This window comes from Camelus ferus, chromosome 11 (assembly GCF_009834535.1).
Source record: "Camelus ferus isolate YT-003-E chromosome 11, BCGSAC_Cfer_1.0, whole genome shotgun sequence".
In the NCBI taxonomy this organism is placed as follows: domain Eukaryota; kingdom Metazoa; phylum Chordata; class Mammalia; order Artiodactyla; family Camelidae; genus Camelus; species Camelus ferus.
Genome location: NC_045706.1, coordinates 9,236,084 through 9,257,455, shown reverse-complemented (window position 1 = coordinate 9,257,455; position 21,372 = coordinate 9,236,084). Strand labels below are relative to the sequence as shown.

Below are 21,372 nucleotides of genomic sequence, written 5' to 3'. Positions count from 1 at the left end.
CACCATAACACATTGTAATCAAAATGACAAAAATTAAAGATAAAGAGAAAATACTAAAAGCATCAAGGGAAAGCAACAGATGACATACAAGGGAACTCCCATAAGACTATCAGCTGACTTTTCAGCAGAAACTCTGTAGGTCAGAAAGGAGTGGTGCAATACATTTAAAGCGACGAAAGGAAAAAACCTACAACCAAGAATACTCTACCCAGCAAGGGTCTCATTCAGATTTGATGGAGAAATCAAAAGCTTTAGAGACAAGCAAAAGCTAAAAGAATTCAGCACCACCAAACCAGCTTCACAACAAATATTAAAGGAACTTTTCTAGGTAAAAAACAAAAGGCCATAACTAGAAACAAGAAAATTACAGAATGAAAAAGCTTACCTGTAAAGGCAAATATACAGTAAAGGTAGGTTGTCATCTATAAGCAAAGCTGGCAGAGAGGTTAAAAGACAAACGCAGTAAAATCATCTGCATCCACGGTAAGTGGTTCAGGGATACACAAAACAATTAGACGTAATGGTATCAAAACCAGTGATCATGAGGGGAGGAGAGTACAAATACAGGGTACTTAAAATGCATTTGAAATTAAGAGATCAGCAACTTAAAATAATCACAGATATAGACTATTATACAAAAACCTCAAGATCACTGCAAACCAAACATCTATCCACCAAACAAAAAAAAGAAAAAGGAATCCAAACATAACACTAAAGATAGTCATCAAATCACAAAAGAACAAAAGAAGAGGAGGAAAGAACAGACTTACAAAAACAAATTCAAAACAATTAACAAAATGGCAATAAGAGCATATTTATCAATAATTACCTTAAATGTAAGTGGACAAATGCCCCAACCAAAAGACACATACTGGCTAAATGGATACAGAAACAAGACCCACAATCTGCTGCCTAAAAGAGACTCACTTCAGACCTAGAGACACAGAGACTGAAAGTGAGAGGATGGAAAAACGTATTCCATGCATATGAAATAAAAAGAAAGCTGAAGTAGCAGTACTTGTATCAGACAAAACAGACTTCAAAATAAAGACTGTTACAAGAGACAAAGGAGGACACTACATAATGATCAAGGGATCAATCCAAGAAGATACAACAATTGTAAATATATAGGCACCCAACATAGGAGTACCTCAATAAACAAGGCAACTGGTAACAGACATAAAAGGAATCATCAACAGTAGCACAATAATAGCAGGGACCTTAACACCCCTATGAGATCAATGGACAGATCATCCAGAGAAAATAAGTAAGGAAACACAGGCCTTAAATAACACATTAGGCCAGATGGACTTAATTGATATTTATAGAGCATTCCACCCCAAAGTAGCAAAATACACATTCTTTTCAAGTGCGTGTGGAACATTCTCCAGGAAAGATCACGTTAGGCCATAAAACAAGCCTCAGTAAACTTAAGAAAACTGACACCAAATCAAACATTTTTTCCAACCACAACGCTATGAGACTAAAAATCAACTACAAGAAAAATGCAAAAAACACAAACACATGGTGGCTAAACAATATGTTACTAAATAACAAATGGATCGCTGAAGAAATCAAAAAGGAAAACAAAAAATACTTAGAAATGAAAATAAAAACACAATGATCCAGAATCTATCAGATGCAGCAAAAGTATTTCTAAGAGGGAAGTTCACAGTAATAAAAGCTTACCTTAGGAAACAAGAAAAACCTCAAATAAACAGTGTAACCTTACAACTAAATCAACTATAGAAAGACAAATAAAATCCAAAGTCAGTAGAAGGAAAGAAATCATAAAGATCAGAGCAGAAATAAATGAAATAGAGACAAGAAAAAATAAAAAAGATCAATGAAACTAAAAGCTGGTTCTTTGAAAATATAAACAAAATTGATAAACCTCTAGCCAGATTCATCAAGAAAAAAAGGGAGAAGGCCCAAATCAATAAAATCAGAAATGAAAAAGGAGAAGTCACAAACAACACCACAAAAATACAAATTATTGTTAAGAGGCTACTATGCAGATCTACACACCAATAAAATGGACAACATGGAAGAAATAAAGGTACAATCTCCCAAGACTGAACTAGGAAGAAACAGAAAATATGAACAGACCAATTACCAGTACTGAAATTGAAACAGTAATTTAAAAACTCCTAACAAACAAAAGTCCAGGCAGGGCCAAATGGCTTCACAGTGAATTCTAACAAATGTTTAGAGAAGAGTTAATACCTATCTTTCTGAAACTATTCCAAAAAATTGCAGAGGAAGGAACACTTTCGAACTCATTCTATGAGGCCACCATCACCTTGATACTAACACCAGACAGAAATATTACAAAAAAAAAAAAAATTACAGGACAATATCCCTAATGGACATAGATACAAAAATCCTCAACAAAATTCTAGCAAACTGACTCCAACAATACATTAAAAGGATCATACACCACGATCAAGTGGGGTTTTACCCAGGGATGCAAGGACTTTTCAAAATCCACGAATCAATCAATGTGATACACCATATTAACAAACTGAAGAAGAAAAGCCATATATGATCATCTCAATAGATGCAGGAAAAGCTTTTGACAAAATTCAACATTGATTTATGATAAAAACTCTGCAGAAAGTGGGGACAGAGAGAACATATCTTAACATAATAAAGGCCATGTATGACAAACCCACAGCTAACACCATACTTAATGGTGAAAAGCTGAAAGCATTTCCTCTAAGATCAGGAACAAGACAAAGATGCCCACTTTCGCCACTTTAATTTAACACAGTTTTCAAAGTCCAAGCTACAGCAATCAAAGAAGAAAAAGAAATAAAAGGAATCAAAACTGCAAGAGAAGAAGTAAAACTTTCACTGTTTGCAAATGACATGATACTATACACAGAAAATCCTAAAGACACTACCAGAAAACTACCAGAGCTCATCAATGAATTCGGTAAAGCTGCAGGATAAAAAATTAATACACAGAAGTCTGTTGCATTTCTATACCTTTAACAACGAAATATCAGACACAGAAATTAAGGAAACAATCCCATTTACCACTGCATCAAAAAGAATAAAATACTTAGGAATAAACCTACATAAGGAGGCAGAAGATCTGTACTTCAAAAATTATAAGACACTGATAAAAGAAACTGAAGATGACATTAACAGATGGCAAGATATACTGTGTTCTTGGATTGGAAGAATCAGTATTATTAAAATGGCCATACTACTCAAGGCATTATACAGATTCAGTGCAATCCCTAACAAATTAGCAATAGTATTTTTCACAGAACTGAAACAAAAAAATTTTAACTTTGTATGGAAACACAAAAGACCCCAAATAGCCAAAATAATCTTAAGAAACAAGAATAGAGCTAGAGGAATCATGCTCTGACTTCAGACTATACTACAGAGCTACAGTAATCAAAAGTGTGGTACTAGCACAAAAACAGACATATTGATCAACGGAACAAGATAGAAAGCCCAGAAATAAACACATGCATTTAAACAACAAGGATCTACTGTACAGCACAGGGAACTCTATTCAATATCTTGTAATAACCCATAATGGAAAAGAATCTGAAAAAGAATATATACATGTAACTGAATCACTTTGCTGTACACCTGAAACAGTGTAAATCAACTATACTTCAATTTAAAAAAATAAAATAATGTTAAGTATGAGAACAACCTTGCTCTTAGGAGATCCATACTAAAGCACTTAGGATGAAACGTCATGATCTCTGAAACTTACTTTCAACTGGTTTAGTAGGAAGAAAACACACACATACATAAAATTATATTTGCACACATACAAAGAGAGACAACAAATGTAGCAAGATGTTAATGACTCTAGGTGAAGGTACATGGGTGTTCAATGTACTAGTCTTTCAAGTTTTCTGTAGGTTTGAAATTTTCAAAATTTGGGGAAAAAATCAGATTCAATAAATATATACTTCTCTCTACCATACATCTGTGCTCCTACAGTATTCTGTTGCTTTTTTATAGAACTTACACATTTCATTCTGCAGGATAGTTTTTGCAAATGTTTATCCTGTCCAAAGGCTCCTTGTAGACATGACCTGTGTCTCATTCATCACCATCTAGAGTAACTTACTCTATGTGCCTCACTTACTAGCAGGCCTAGCAAATGCTGGCTGAATTAAATATTTGCTTTTTCCAAGATACCACCATATGGGTGACAAATAAATGGCTTTTAACAATACTGTAAAGCACTCACAACAGACTTATTTCATGACTGATTAAACCATACTATATAATCCTTCACACTTACAGTAATTTTTAAACTGCTGAGTGTCTGGAAAGTTAAATAAAAAAGAAAGGAAAAGTAAACAAAGATAATCAACCAACCATCATTATATTTAGTCTCTAAGCCACTATGGATTAACTCATAGTTTATTACCTCATACAGTGTAAGTTTTTTTAAAAAACAATCCTCTTTATTTGGGTTTTTTTTTGGGGGGGGGGGTAATTAGGTTTATTTTTAATGGAGTTACTGGGGATTGAACCCAGGACCTCGTGCACACTAACACACACTATACCACTGAGCTATACCCTCTCCCCTAGTATAAGCTTAAATTTATGTAGATAAAAGTTCATTTTAAAATTTGAATCCCAGGTTGGTAATATGCATTCTACAGACATCAGGACAATTTTATCACTGAACTTCACATAGCAAATTGTTCTGATAGTTGGGTTTTCTAATTGTAGGAGAACGGCTATAATGTGCTGGATGATGAAGATGACAACGATGTTAACTCAGATGTGGAGAGGCTGGACCAGCAGGGGAGTAAACTAAACTAGGTCAGCGGCATACCGCGGAACAGGGGTCCGCAAACCATGGCCACAGGCTGAACTGGGTCTGCCGTTCACTGGCCCACAACCTAAGAATGGTTTTTATATTTTTTTAATGGTTGAAAATAAATCAAAAGAAGAGTAATACTTTGTGACATGTGAAAATTATATGACATTCAAAGTTCAATGTCCATAAATGAAAGTTTTACTGGAGCACAGCCATGCCCATTTGTTTACATATCTCCTATGGCTGCTTTCACTACAACAGCAGACCATATGGCCTGTAAACCTAAAATATTTACAATTTGGTCCTTTACAGAATGACTGCCAGGGAGAGAAATATCAATTTCCAGTAGACAACAAGGACTCATAGGTGTGTTTATTTTGTGATTTTCATGGGGCTCTACATTTTGTTGCACTTTTCTATATGTATAGCAGGCCTCAATAAAATGGTTTCTTTAAAAAAAATTATTATGAATTTAGGATGTAATAAAGAGATAACATTCTCATAATGTTTCCAAAATTAAACATGTAAAACAGTGATTTTTTAAAAAGTCATAAGAATCAGGGTTTGATTTGTGACAGAGTCCAGACTATGGCTGGCCAGATATGCAAATTACAAAAATCAACCTGAGCGAGGCATTTAGAGGTGGTTCCAGAAAACTAAAAACAGCCCAAGCAAATAACAGTAACAGCAGGACGCGGCTCAAGTAACAGACACATCAACATACACTAGGGTTTGAGAACAAGATTCCAGGATCTAAGAGGACTGGAGGATGAGGCAAAATAATATGGCTTTGACTTAACCCTTACGTGGCAACTATGGAAGCCCACAAGCACAAAGCCATGTTCAGTGACTCTCAAATCCTATTAATATGGAGAGATTGAAGGCCTGTAAATTACATGACAATATTTATTTGCTAGACCTATTTAATCACAATTTGATTATTTTCAAGCAAAGAAAATATCTATAAATACTATAGAGTAATTTACAGCAAAAGCAGTCTTATCCAGAGTGAACAGGACTAGTAATGGTAGGTTAAGTGAAAATGCTCATTACAGTGTTTGTGTGACAAAATTCACACAAACACACATACAAACTTTTAACACTTTAAGTTAAAATATATACCTGCACATTCATTAGCCATTCATTGATTTAGGACCAAGTCTTTTCTCTGAAGGTGCATCACTGTGACTTTGGTTACTGGTTCTTTAAAGTGCAGTGAGAACTTACTTAGGGAAGTGGGGACTCTTTCAAGATTTTTATGGATTTTTATTTTACCCCAAACTCTTTGTTATCTCATCCACAACTAATTCAGCAGCAATTTTCTGACTCATCTCTGAGTCTACCCAAAGCATTCAAATTAGGTTTAATGCAAATAACTTTTTTAAAAACATCTTTCATCAGTTTACTTAATATTTAATTAAGCTGCACCATTACAATAACAAGTAAAATTGGCATAAAAAACTTATGAAAACAGACATGCATGTACACTAAAGTGCAGCCTACCAGCCATAAGCCTTCTGACTGCCATGGGCACTGTGTGTGTTTTACAGAAGGAATGGAAGGGCATCAGCAGATAAACTGAACATAAGGAACAGATTCAAGGCAGTGGGCAGGGAGAAGCCAGAGCCCCGGCTGTTAGAGCAGGTCACAGTGCTGAGCTACCACAGCCCAGTTACAGGGCTCTTACGTTAGGGGCTGAGGGCAAAAGCTGAAAATGTACACCTGCAGGAAGATTAGGTGACCCTACTTAGGTGTTGAAAGCAAGAAGTGGAATAAAGTCAGGCCAGAGCCACTGCTGCACTGTAGACGGCCCAAGAAAATAAAGCTGAAGAGGGGGAAAAGAACACAAATGGCAAAAGACAGTTATCTACTTTCATATTGTTGGAGGTATTCCTCATTTTTCTTGCCAAACTGTCCTCTTAAGAGAACTAAAGTTAAAAACGAACTTTTATTTCCTTTATTACAACAGGGGCTGACATCACTGAGTTATTCAACTTTCCTTATAATCCTCCTGAGGACTTGCAAACTAAGGCTGGGAAGTACTGAAAGAACAAAAGTAACCTTTCACTACTTCAACTTGAAATTAAAATAGCCACAAGACATCAGCACTAATGACTCCTAAAAGGTAGTATAAAATTTATCAGTATCTAAATAAATCCAAAAAACTGTAGGAAAAGAAATAAACTTACACTTCATCAGTGTATAAGAACCTAAAGGCAGTCAAGCTAAGTGACTAATCAGTGTAAAATTTTAGGAGAGACAGAAAAATTAAAAAGAAAATCAGCTGGTTTATTTTTCATAAAACAGGAGACACCCGTTGTTATACTCCTGTGTACGTTTACTAGTCTAATTTTCAGTAGCTTCTAATGTATAGTGCTGCTCTGCTCTTCGTGGAAGATGTCCCAAATGTATAGACACACAATACGGATGGATTCCTCACCTCCAGCATGAATGTGCAAAAGGGTAAATTCTGTGACAGTCTCAAAAAGAAATATACCAAAAAATGCTTGCCGTGAGTTACTTATATAGCAAGAAGAAGTGGAAAGAACTTAAACACACAGTAATAGCTCGATAAATTATGGCACATTATAACATTTACAGTCACTTAGAATCAGGGGGTAATGAAAGATTTAAGAAAAATAGGAAAATACTTATGAAGAAAACAGAAAAAGGTAGGAAACAATATTGCATGTATCACCTAATAACTGTGAGGAAAAAAGAAATGCATGTATATTTACAAAACCCCAAAGGAAATACAGCAAAATGTCAGCTGTGATGAGCTCTGGGTGAGAGAGCTGCAGGCAATTTTTATTTTTAACATTCCTCTAATTTATCCCCTTTTCCACAAGAGGAATTATTTTTAAAATCAAAAAGAAAAAAAAGGAAGAAAAGAATGGGGAAGGACAAACAGAAGAAGGAAACCCATGTCAAGGAAGGTAAATTCTGCAACAGCACAACTTATACCACCCAATCAACACTTGAACACTAAGTTCAAATAGTTAAGGAGCTCTTAGCTGTATTTTCAGAAATATTTACATATTTTACTTGTGAAAATTTAGCATGTCTGATCTTCAAGCAAGTCCACAATATTTAATAAAATGCAACAGCTCCTCTACCCCTTAGAGCTGGTAACCCAGAACATCATTTTCCCTTTCAAGTGGGAAATGAAAAACACACACACACATACCCCTACCTCAGTGGCCAAAAAGCACACCACCAAATTTAACAACCAAGTTTGCACACACATGTATATACTGTCAACTACATCACCATCCATTGTGAAAAACACACCCAGGCTTTTAAAATGTGAGAATAAGAAAAAAATGCATGTCTTACAATAGATGAAATCTGGACTGATACAGTCTGTGAGAACTCAAGAGTGTTTTTAAAATCTGCATGAAAGTCTTCACACTGGCAGTGTCCTAAAGGGAAGCAACATAGCAGGGCTTGGGCTTCAGCCTCAGTCTACCTGAATGTGAACACTCCGACATTAACTACTTGTACGTTAGTTACAGACTTCTATTCTATAAAATGGTGGGGAAAATAACACTTGTATCAGGTGGTTGTGAGAATTACCTGAGCTAATAATTACAAAACACATATTCTCCAAACACATCTGGCAAGTATTTTGCTTACTAAGCAAAAATTTTTGGACTAAAGAATCACTCAGTATAACCAACTTACTTTCAAATAGTTAAAAAAATTTGTGTGTGTTTTAAGTGTATAAATACACATATTCACGTATCTATGTAAATATGGGGGGAAGAGAGAAGAAGGTGAACCTGAGTGAAGGGTATTTGAGTATTCTTTGTATCATTTTTATTCCTGAGACTTTTCTGAAAGCTTGAAAATACTTCCAAATAAATCAAGTCTACCATTGGACTGTTAATCACAATACAATAACATGGAACTGAGCCCTCTGGTTTCACTGTCTCACTTAGAGTACTCACTGAGGGCCTCAGGCCATGTCTGGAAATGGCGAGTTTCCAAAGTGGAGCTGGATCAACAAAACTATCACTTCCCGAGCTCCAAAAACAAGTAAAACTGCTTGCTGGACTCTTATCTGAGACTCACTCACCAACCCTACTAACCTGACTCTAACAGAGCCTCTGGGACTGGGTTTATTAGCTTTAATCTGAATTAAAGCAATAAAAACACTTAGCATCTCTCTAGGATTCTGTATCCAAAAATATGAAAATATTTTTACCATTTTCAAGATGCCTTCCTTGTGAGCTAGGAGCAGTGCAGCTACACGGTGCTGTACTGGAATGTGAGACCTTGACTACAGAGGACAGAAATTTCCCTTTTATGAGCCTTACTCCAAATCCTTAACTGAAATACGCAGCTACAGTCTATGTGACTCCATGACAACAGCAGAGGCACACAAGCACCCACAGGGCATTCTCCAGTTTTTCCTCAGTTCACCCAAAAGTGATGGGAAGAGAATTAAAAAGTAAAAGAAAACCAATAAATGTTAACAAAGAAGGGAGAAATGGACCTTTTATCTTTTTTAAAAAAGGGTCCTTATTTTCCTAAGTCCCCTCTAAGTATTTATGATTCCTGGCCCATCAAGGCGGCTGTGTAGCACTTAAGAACTTTTACCACCTTGAAATTCAAAGGAAATGCAGCCAGTTAGTTAAATAAGTTGTATATTTTTTATTTTAATTTTCAACTTACTGTTTTGTCCCCTAAGAAAATTCTTAATGGAAAGAAAATTGACACAACATTGTAAACTGACCATATTTAAATAAGGAAAAAAAAAAAAAGAAGAAGAATAAAAACTTTACCGGGGAATCAGTGAAAAAAGAAAATACACATTTTCTGTTTGATTTTCTATGACAACGCCCTTTCCCTTCTCTTTAATCCTTCATCATAATTTAGTTTGAAAAACAAGCTCAAAACTTTGCCTGGCCAAACATTCAGTAAGAAGCAGCAAACCTCTGGAAAAATTAAATTTAAATTAGACTTGGGTAGTTCCAAGTTACAAAAGCAACTATTCTATTTCCTAGGAAAAATTATAACTCATTATCACCACTACCTTGGTCTTAGTTTTCACGGCTTTAGGCTAGAACTGAGATGGTCCTCTCTCTGTCTCTAAGGTATGATGGTCATATATCTCCTTCATGCCAACAAAGATCTGTTTGTTGTCATTTTGTTCTTCAATTCTCAAGGAAGAAAATTCTCAACCTCACTAATCTGTTTCAGTGTGTTAAAACGTCAGATAATGTAATATTCTCTACCATCTGTTCACATTAATTTTTAAGTCAATGTTTTTTATGCCCAGACACAAACATGGTAAATCAACCACTTTTTTGAACCCTCCGTCACAATCCTATGGTTAACATCTTGGAAAAAGAAGATGGCATGTTCCACTGATAGGAAAAGAGTAAAAACTATTTACGATCTGGGATTTTATCAAGTCCTGTTATACAGAATATTTCACCAGTTCCTTCCCTCCTTATCCTCCATCTAACCTTAGGTGAGCATGTGGCTCATTTATATGGACACACCTTATGTAGGTACTGACCATAATACTCAGCAGCCAGGGAAATGGCACAGCTGTTGCCCTCTCTAGCACATCTATGCTGCTAACAGACATGTTTATCAGTTTGGCTCTTTGGATTAAAGAAACAAAGAAATTCACTCAGGTGCTCCACTAAGTGGCTAGTACTAATGGCGGAGGGGAACAGAACATTTTAGGGAAGAACATAAGAAAATGAGGGCACAAATATTACCCACGTAGGGTCAGGCTCCAGATAATCCCAGGCTATCCAGGAAGAGGAGGAAACCCAGGCCCAGATCATAATTCAAAAACCGACAAGTAGGTCTAACAAGTGGTTACCTGTCTCCCCTCAGAGCAGGAGACCGCAACCTGTATTTTCATCTGCTACTCACTGTGTCTGCTTCTGCTCCCCCACCATCTCATTACTTGCTATCTTTTGGTTCACAGACCCCTTTGAAAGCCAGATGAAAGAAATCCATGAACTCTATTCTCAAGATAAATGGGCATGTGTACAAAAGTTTGCCTACAATTTAAACTTTATGGACCTGTGTTTATGGAGCCCTAATCTAACTCTGAGCTTTTGTTACCATTCCCTGTGTAGCTCTCAGTGACGACTCCCACTAAATATTGATCCTCCCTGTAGTCTCAATCCACACTTCCTTAAAAGAGAGGATCTGAATGGCCTGGTCATCCACTATTCAGTGGGCAAAGCTTTAATGATGAGCCTTACTTGACCCTAGTCTACCGGAGATCGACCACCTTGGGGTCAGGTACCCATGCCTAGTCCAACTAATAGCAATTAAGATGGCAGGGTCACGTGGCACTAAACATGGTGACCTAAACTCCAAGGCTGCATTTCCTTTGGCAGAAACGATCAGAATAGCAATTTCCCTCAGAAAAGAAGTACAGGCATGGCACACACCTCAATGCAGTGGTCTCTGTGTGGGACAAACGGCAGAGAAAATGGGGACAAAGGATGCCCAAGGGCAGATGATGAGGTATCAGGAAGAAAAAGGAACTCCTGAGGACCAAGCCAAGAAATGTGGATTTAAGAGACCCATGTGAGAGAATAAAACGATCCCCACACAATGCACCTCATGCTGGAATAGTTCCGTGGCTGAGGACGGCCACAGGCTGGAAGGCAGTGAGGCAACAACCAGAAAGGTCCTCTAGCCGTGGACACAGAGCTTCCTGTGCTTCTCAGTGTTGTCACTGTCAACCGACTGCTGAATATCCCAGATTATTATGCTCCTCAAGGTTGCTTCACTTTAGCTAATGCCACAAATGCAGACAATAAGGCTTTTGAAAGAAAGTGTCAAGTATGAAAACCTTACAGTTGCCTTATTTTTACAGAATGAGATATAAGAACCAAGAGAACACGTACAGATGTAAGAAGGAAAGAACACCTGAGCTGTGATGGGGGGTCCTGGAGCGGTGTGGGAAAGGTGGAAATTGGCTTCATTCTCTCATCAACACCAAGGTAGAATACTAGGCAAGACAAACAATAAACACATACACACACGTGCTTTTCTAAAACAGCTTAGGTCCAAATGGGCTAGATTAAAGCACACGAGTATAGGATGTGCCAAACATCCCTGTGCCACTAAAGCTGAAGGAGTCTAACCTCCCATCCTGAAACATATGCCAACACTGTGTTCTCTCTGTACTAAAAAAGATGAACTCAATTAGCTGCTAGGGAAAGAATAATTCAATTCACTTGGTTATTATGAAGCTGCCAAATTTCTTTCTATTTCTACAAAGCAAGGAAAACAGAATGATTTATAAATACTAAAGACAGACCCTACCACTCACATCGGAACTAGAAAAACAAAGCAACACATTTTGGAAAATTTAGCTTTATTTGTTGTTTCTGCTGCTCCTTCTATGAGACCTCAAGATTCGCTAGATATATCTCATTGTACAGAAACATTACATTACCTTTAAGCCTGACATGAAGGCCACATATAAGCCCCCAAAGAAAATTTAAGACAGTCCTGGGGTCATCAATACGTTTATGACCGCACAGGGTCATGAATTAAGACACAGGAAACCTCTCTCTGGTGTGTCATAACGGGATAGTTTATTTCAAGATTGTTATGGTGAACCCAAAATTAATCTTTCTGGCAGTTCCTTCTTGACAGCAGTAGTCAAATTACACACGGTAACTCAGCAACTGTAAAGCCCTACTGACTTCAATGGCAAAAAGCTAACTCTTTAAATAGGGTTTCTCTAACCTCAGCACTACTGATATTTTGGGCCAAAGAATCTTCATTGCAGGGACCATGCACTGAAGAATGTTTAGAAGCATCTCTGGCCTCTTCCGACTAGATGCCAGCAGCACGCACACACACCCTCTTCTCCCATCACCTCAGTTGCGACAATCAAAAGGGTCTCCAGAAATGAGATAGGATGGGGATAAGGACAAAACTGCCCCTAAGAGAGAACCATTACTTGGGGACAAGCAGGGAACCAGAATCTCACAGTGAGAAGCCCCCTTCATTGCCCCTCTACAGCCAATATGTGAGATCATGAAACAAATCAATGCTAGTTAAAACAGTATTTAGACTGTACATTCATATTACACAATTATCAAAATTTATAATCATACTCCCTAGAAAAAAATTTATACTATATTCTGTTATTTCAAGGGTTTTACATAATAAACTTTATTCAGTTAGATACATTTTTAGATCAACCTATTTAAAAATAAAATGCTATTCAAATATAAACCACATAAAATATTATACAGGACTATCATTTTAGAATTACAAATGTTCTAAATTATTTGCAGTGCTTTTTCAATTTGAAGAAAAAGGCAAATGCAAGAGTATCTTCAGTGTTCGTCTGACAATTGAAACAAAACAACTTTCTCATTATTCTAAAAGTAAACAATTGTTATAAACTTATCTTTGATTAATACTGCCAAAACTATACAAAGGTCTATGCTGTAGAAATGCCAAATGACGTCACTTTACTTGGTGCAAATATGTACTTTCCCTCTAACCAGTAATCCAATTACTCATTGTTCTTGATCTCCCTCCAACCATTCAAAGATTTATTGAATATTTACTGTAAATCAGGGGTTGTTGCTACAGTAAGTAATAAATGAGCTCAAGCTCCATCTTCGAAGGAGCTTCGAGTCTAAAGAGACTGACGGATATGAAAACAAGTAGTTGTAATACAGTGCAGTAAGTGTCAGGTATCAACATGTAAGCTGCGATGGAAACGTACACTTACACACAGGAGAGTCAGGCAAGGTTTCAGAGTGGAGCAAGCCTGAGATGAATCTTGCCAGAGAAAAGGAATAAAGAGAGGATATTATTATGTTCTAATATGAGGGATAGGGAAGGTCTTCATAAAGCATGATACAGAAGCCAGAAGCCATTGCCTGCAGGAGGCATCGAAAACCCCTTACTAAAATTATTCTGTGGTAATTTTTTCTACTGACCGTGTCTAATTCACTGGATGTTTAATTGAACATCAAAAATAGGTGCTGAATCAAGCACTCCAGTGTTCTGTACTGTGCTGTGGGTAACTGATGAGACCATTTGTATTTCTTTCAGACCAGTAGGAGCAAAGTCACTACCACGTGTACCCAAATGCATCACCCTGGGCTGCAAGACTGTAGTAAAATAACATTTGCTACTTTGTCTAGTCAGGAAATCCTGAAAAGCTCGGGAGCTCGAGGATTCCAGCAGCACAGGACTTTGCAGATGAAGCTCTGCGGGCTCCAAGTTCTTCTAGTACCCGCTTTTATAACAGCTATGTCAGCTACCTCTTTTCAGGCAAACTCCTGCAGAAGTTCAGAGATGCTGTTTGACCACAATCAAGCTGAGGCACTGAATTTAAGAAAGATTAATCACAGATGAATTAGCCTTTTGTTTCTTTTCTGACATTTCCGAACCCTTTCTGATGTTTCAACTGTCTGATGTCTGGCCATGTCATGATACCAAGGCAGACTGCCTGAATCACTGTTTACTTTGGCCTGCATATAAGTCTGGATAAAGAACTCAGTCAAAACACCTCCTTCAGATCACAGAATGGCCTTGCAGCAGCAGTCTGAGAGGCAACATGGAGAAGAAATTTAAAAAATTATTCCCAACACCAATTTCTATATATTCTAATTTTCACATTCAAGGGAAACTGAATAGTTTTGAAATGTATGGAAAGGTGTCAAAACAGAGAATGTAAACTAAGCTTTACATGCAAATATTAAGCATTTTGAAAACACAGGAAAACATTTTATTTTTAAAGAAGCCTTAGAAAACTATACTTAAACCTACAGTTCAATTTGTAAAAGCATATATAATGATATATATACACACACAAACTGCATAACGTATATAAACTATATATAAAATAAATAAATATAAATCAACAGCTCAGTTTAAAAATACTGGGTTCTAGGCAGAATTTAAAAAACAAAAAAATCTTGTTCAGATGTTCACCTTCTGCAGTGCCACGATCTCCAAGAAGTGACTCTGCCCATCTCCAATCACATCTGCCCTAAATTAATTCCATTCCCCTTGCTAGTGAGTGACTCGCTCAGGCACAGAAAAGAGGCACAGCTCTGACAAATGAAATGAGTGAAACAGGCTAGGAGGCTTCTTGGTAAGGTTTTTCTTGATCTTAAAAAAGAGACAGAGATCAGCTCACATACATTAGGATAGCTAATGTCAAACCAAACAAACAAACAAAACCAGAAAATAACAGGAGCTCGTGAAAACGTGAAGAAATCAGAACCCGTGTGCACCACTGATGGGAAGATAATGGTGCAGTTGTTACAAAAAACAGTATGGCGTTCCCTCAAAAAAAATTACACAAATATTACTATATGATCCAGCAATTCCAGTTCTGGGCATATACACAAAAGAACTGAAAGCAGTGTTTTGAACAGATACCTGTACACCCATGTTTACAGAAGCATAATTCACAATAGGCAAATGGTAGAAGCAATCCAAGTGTCCATCAATGGATGAATGCATAAATAAAAGGTGGTGTATACAGGCAATGGAGTATCACTCAGCCTTAAAAAGGAATGAAATTCCGACACCTGCAACATGGATGAACCTTAAGGATCTTACACTAAGTGAAATAAGCCAGTCACAAAAAGACAGACACTGTATGATTCCACTTACATCAGGTACCCAGAGTAGTCAAACTGAGACTGACAGAAAGAAGAATGGTGGTTGCCAGGGGCTGGGGGGAGAGGGGAATGCGGAGGTATTGCTTAATGGGATACAAGTTACAGTTTTCCAAGATGAAAGGAGTTCTGGAGCTCGATGGTGGTGATGGCTGCACAGCAATGTGAATATACTTAATTAATACTTCTGAACTGTGCACTTAAAGATGGTTAAGAGGAATTCTGCAATGTATATTTTACCACAATTAAAAATAATATTTTAGAAAAGTGAGACACAGGAGAGGATATTATTCTTTTTGAATTCTAGCCACCGCTGATGGCCTGTGATGTCCAAAGGGCAGCCACTACCTGGGAACTGTGAGAGGGGCAGAGAAAGAGGACGAACACCACTGAGGATGGCATCCAGAAAACCACACCACCCACTCCCACTTCAGCAGGACAGCTCCTCCAAGGAGAAACTCTCCTAAGTTGAAAATACAGTTTCCGTTTGTTTCAGCCAGTTCCCAAGTCCCCAAATCGGTACTGATTTATGCCAAACATTACCAAGTCCCATTAAAATGGCCACAATTATTATAATAGGTAAAGCGAGCAATGATAACACATCTTATCAAGATAATTTCTTTTCATTAATGACTCTAAAACTCTTCTGTGACTACCTTGTGCCTTAACCTAAGACTATGGCCACAGACAAAACGTATCTGACTATTTACTACTTATATAAATCAACCTTTATTTAAAACACACACACAGAACAGTAAAATCAAAATAATTCAGTAAAATGCATTTTAGGGAGTATGCTGCACAGGAGTATAACTGCTCTGACCTAGTAAACCTTGAGTACTTTGAGAGGAGACTCCATTGCATTATAGCCATCTAGGTAACCATGAAGATGGCCACGTGGTGATCTTCGTCTTGTAGTGCTCACCATTAGCAACACAAGCAAAATCAAAATGTGTCATCATGTTAACAAACGCCTTCTAGGCCCAAGTCAGGGTATTAAACTGAATGCCTTATAAAGAGGAATTCTCATAAGCCAAGTAGGCACATCTTTAGATATGACCACACATGGAAATAAAGTAATTTTGCCAAAACTCTCTCACACTGAGCTGTCAGAAACTTCCCAGATCAGTTCAGCTCAGTTCAGGACAAGAGTCTGCACAGCTCAGCACAGAATGACTTCCACTGATCCATCGATGTGGAAATCTACAACTGGATCTAGTGATTTCCATCCTACACCACGTGTTTCAGTCATCAGTTGCTGAGTAACAACCCACCCCAAAACTTAGAGGCTTAAAACAACAATAATTATTCCTCGTCATTCTGTGATTTGGCTATAGCTCAGCTAGGTGGTTCTTCTGCTGGTCTCAGGCAACTGCATTTAGCCAGTTGCTTGGCTGGGGCTGAAACATCCAAGATGTTCAGGCCTCCCAAGTGGCCTCTCTCTCCAGCAGGGTAGTTGGACCTTCTACAAGATGACTGGCTTCAAAGACAGAGGAAGCAAAAGCTGTCTGTCCTCTTAAGACTTGGGCCTAAAGTCCCAGGCAGTTACTTCTATGGGATCCTGTTAGTCAGTGCAAGTCACAAGGCCAGTCCAATACACGGTGAGGGAAACAAAATGTACTGCTGATGGATGGAGCAGCACACACAAACAGGGTACAGAGTTAGAGAAATTGATGATGGAAAGCTTTGGGAATCATCTATCAAATGACAGTCTTTCCTACCCATAAAGAGACTCATCATTTCAGTATGCCTTCATGATAGCTCATTACTCAATATAAGAGAGCAGGTAAAACCAGTTCTTTAGTGTATTTCAAACCTGTTAAATAATTTGCTCTGCGTCATAAATGTATTATATGAAGACTGTAACTTACTATGTCTAAATCTACACCAGAAAACCCAAATGAAACATTATTCTAGTTTCAGGTACAGTCACTTGGTGCCACTTTATGTACTGGATTATAATTATCTATGTGCCCATTCAGATTTAACCCCCAATAGGGCAGAGACCACATCTATTCTGCTTACAACTGTATTCCCAGTGTCTAGTGTATACCAGGTACCTAATGGACTGTTCCTTCTTAGTTATTAAACATATTCCTATATTAAAATATATTCCTTTTTCTTTAACATCAGATAAAAAACACTTGTAGTTTTTTCCATGTGTACTTTACGATGTGACAAAAATATGTCACTACTAATGCGTGAAACACTTACGCTCTAAGAAAAAAAGATACTTTAACTACTATTGTAGTTACATACTAAATTTACCCTCATTCATTCATGAAAATGAGAAATTTTATAATAGTATGTGATTCATTTTCTGTGAGTTATCTTTTATTGGTCTCTAGTTCTAGACCTTCAACTTGCAATGAGAACTATTCATGCTTGAACCAACAACTATCCATCTTACAATTTTGATAGCACATTTTCTGACTGAAAATTCCTATGTTTACAACCAGTTGTGCTATTCCTGCATAACTAAGGGTTCTCATTTGCTCAAAATATAATAAAATATCCTTAACTGAAATGCAAGTATCTTTACTCTTCAGTTACAAAAACTGACTTACTTCAATCATGAGGAGATAAAAACAATTTTCTTAAACAATATAAAAATTAAAAGCAACATGTTCCTGATGACCCAAAAGTTTTCAATTATGCCAGGCAAATGCCAGCTTTACAAAATTAATTTAATATTCAGATATTTTATCACTATTATCTCTCACATACTTACAAAATCATTAAATACAGTACAAATTCCCAGAATTCTCTCTCCCAAGAAGTTATAATGTGAATATAATATATTGGGAAAAATTTAAAGTTTTGTTTAAAATGGTTAAATTGAGTCCGCCCCATGCCTTTTCCACTCTGAGCTATAACCTAGTTTTACAGGTTTTAATAGTTGTTTCCAAATTCCCAAAGATATTACTTTTTGGGATTTTAAATGAGAGAATAGGATTCCTAACATCATAAGTTATTCTTAAAATATTTCCAATATTCTTTACTTATTAGTATGACTATCTTAAAAATTGTTTAATAAGAAATATCAAGTTTAGTAGTACAGGCATGCTTCATTTTATTGCACTTCACTTTATTGCTTTTTGCAGATACTGCATTTTCTACAAATTGAAGGTCTGTGGCAACCCTGCATCAAAAGCAAGTCTATCAGGACCATTTCTCCAACAGCATTTGCTCATTTCATGTCTCTGTGTCACATTTTGCTATTTAAAACCTTCCACCAGTGAAAAGATTATGATTTAATGAAGGCTCAGGTGATGGTTAGCAATTTTTAGGAATGAAGTATTTTTTAATGAAGGTATGTACATTTTTTTAGACATAATACTTCTGCATACTTAACAGTCTACAGTATAGTGTAAATATAATATTTATGTGTCCTGGGAAAAATTTGTGTGACTTGCTTTATAGCGTTACTCACTTCACTGTGGTGGTCTGGAACTGAACCCGCAGTATCTCTGAGGTATGCCTGTATTTACAAAGAACTTCAGCCTATAGAGAATATTAAAACACTGGAAACTGCCAGCAAACATTACGAGGTCCTATTTCTAATAACCATTTTGGATATCTTACCATGTTAACTGCATTAAATAACAAATTAAATTTACCAATTTATGGACTTATTTTGCTTCTAAGTTTTTCCTCAAAACACCATTAATAGACTTTATGTATAAACTGATTAATATTTATTATATTTACATTGTTAACAGCAGACAGAGCCACAAAACATGCTCATAACTTGGCTTCAGCTACAAGGGAGATTGACTGAATGGCGACCGTCCTCCTCCTCCTCCATTTTTTTATGAATACATATGGCTCTGTCACCTAGTAATTCTTATTTCTGCACTCCTTCTCCATGATTTGTGCTTCGCTGTCATACCTACTCTTTTGGGGGGCCTCTCTTTCCTTCCGGTTAAACCCTTTCCTCCTCCATACCTTGTGCAGCAAACCCCATCACCTCCCAGGTCACTTACCAGACCACTGTACTGACCTGATTTTATGTAAAATACCCCCAATCCGCACCTAGATTACAAGTTTTAAGAGGAAAGTTCATGTTTAAATCTTTTCCTGTCTTCGGAGCTTAAAGCAGTGCTCTGAGTAGAGCAGAGGTATTTGGTTACTGTTATTATGGCAGGCAGGATGTGGCCTGCTCCTTTATACTGCTCTAGATTTTCCAGAGCTTTTACAGTGGGCTACTAATACTTAGAAAACATCAAAGAGTTTCATTAAAGAGAGTCATAAAACAACATCAAAAAAACCCAAACTTCTCAATTAAAAAATGGACAGAGGACCTGAAAAGACTTTTTTCCAAAGAAGATATACAGATGGCCAACAGGCACATGAAAAGATGCTCAATATCACTGATCATCAGGGAACGCAAATCAAAACCACAATGAGATGATCACCTCACACCTGTCAGAATGGCTGTTATTAAAAAGACAACAAATAACAAGTGTTGGCGAGGATGTGGAGAAAAGGGAACCCTTGTGCACTACTGATGGGAATGTAAACTGGTGCAGCCACTGTAGAAAACTATGGAGTTTCCTCAAAAAATTAAAAACAGAATCACCATATAATCCCGCAATTCCACTTCTGAGTATTTTTCCAAAGAAAAACACTAATTCAAAAAGATACACACACCCCTATGTTCACTGCAGCATTATTTACAATAGCCAAGATATAGAAGCAATCTAAGTGACAGATGAATGGATAAAGAAGACTGGTTTATATATATGTGCATATATATATATATACATATATAGCCATAAAGAAAGAATTAAATCTTGCCATTTGTGACAACTCAGATGGACCAAGAGGGTATTATGATAAGAGAAATAAGTCAGATACAGAAAGACAAATACCATATGATTTCATTTATAGGTGAAATCTAAAAAATAAAACAAATAAACAAGCAAAACAGAAACAGACTCATAGATGCAGAGAACAAACTGGTGGTTGCCAGAGTGGAGGGGGATGGGAGGATGAATGAAACAGTTGAGGGAGATAAAGAAGTACATATTTCCGGTTACAAAATAAGTCAGTCATGAGGATGAAATGTACAATGTGGGGAATATAATCAATATTGTCATAATTTTATATGGTGACAGATAGTAACTAAACTTACTGGTGATCATTTTGTAATGTATAGAAATGTCAAATAACCATGTTGTGCACCTGGAATCAACATGGTGTTGTAGGTCAATTATATTTCAATAATCAAAAATACAATAGAATAAAAGTAAGAGTCATAAACGGTAAGACCTTTTTTAAAAAGGGAAATTCTAAAATGTACTGAAGTCAGACAATAATAAGATAAATTACAAAATAAGAACAGTGGGGGCTGTGGTTCTCATTACAGAAAGCTTCATCTCTGAGACAGCAAAGAGAGTTAAGTTAACCCATCTGAACCCCTTTCAAAGCTCCAAATTCTGTGCCCTGAGACAAAAATCATATTAAAGATTCATCTTCCCGTGATGAAAACCTTACAAACGTTTGCAAATGTTGTATTATCAAAACTATCTTACTGCTCACACCGAGCTCCGGTTGTTCTGGACTGCGACTGGGTCCAAAGGAAACAAAGCTAAGACTGAAAGGAGGGAGAAGAAATGGAGGGCAGGAGAGGGTGAGGATGCACCCTGTAAAGGTAGATTTCTTAATAGGCATAATGTGCTACCGCAAGGAAGCAGGGCCCTACTGAAAGTTCTAGAATAGCTGAGCTTTCTATACATTCCACTAATTTCTACCTATTAACTTACTTTAACAAATATTTAGCACCTATTTGTCAGGCACTGTTTCAGGCAATGAACAAGCTAGATTCTCTGAAAAGTTTAAGACACGTTTAAAAATAATTTGTGATATATATTAGAAATGTACAAGCATGTTAAACTATTATGATGAGAAACT

At 36.9% G+C, this 21,372-nt stretch overlaps 1 protein-coding gene across 9 annotated transcripts in view; it reads right to left on the bottom strand.

Annotated features, from left to right (window-relative positions):
• Positions 1–21,372, bottom strand: part of ATE1 (arginyltransferase 1) — a 171,886-nt gene that overhangs the window by 64,699 nt on the left and 85,815 nt on the right. The window lies entirely within an intron of this gene.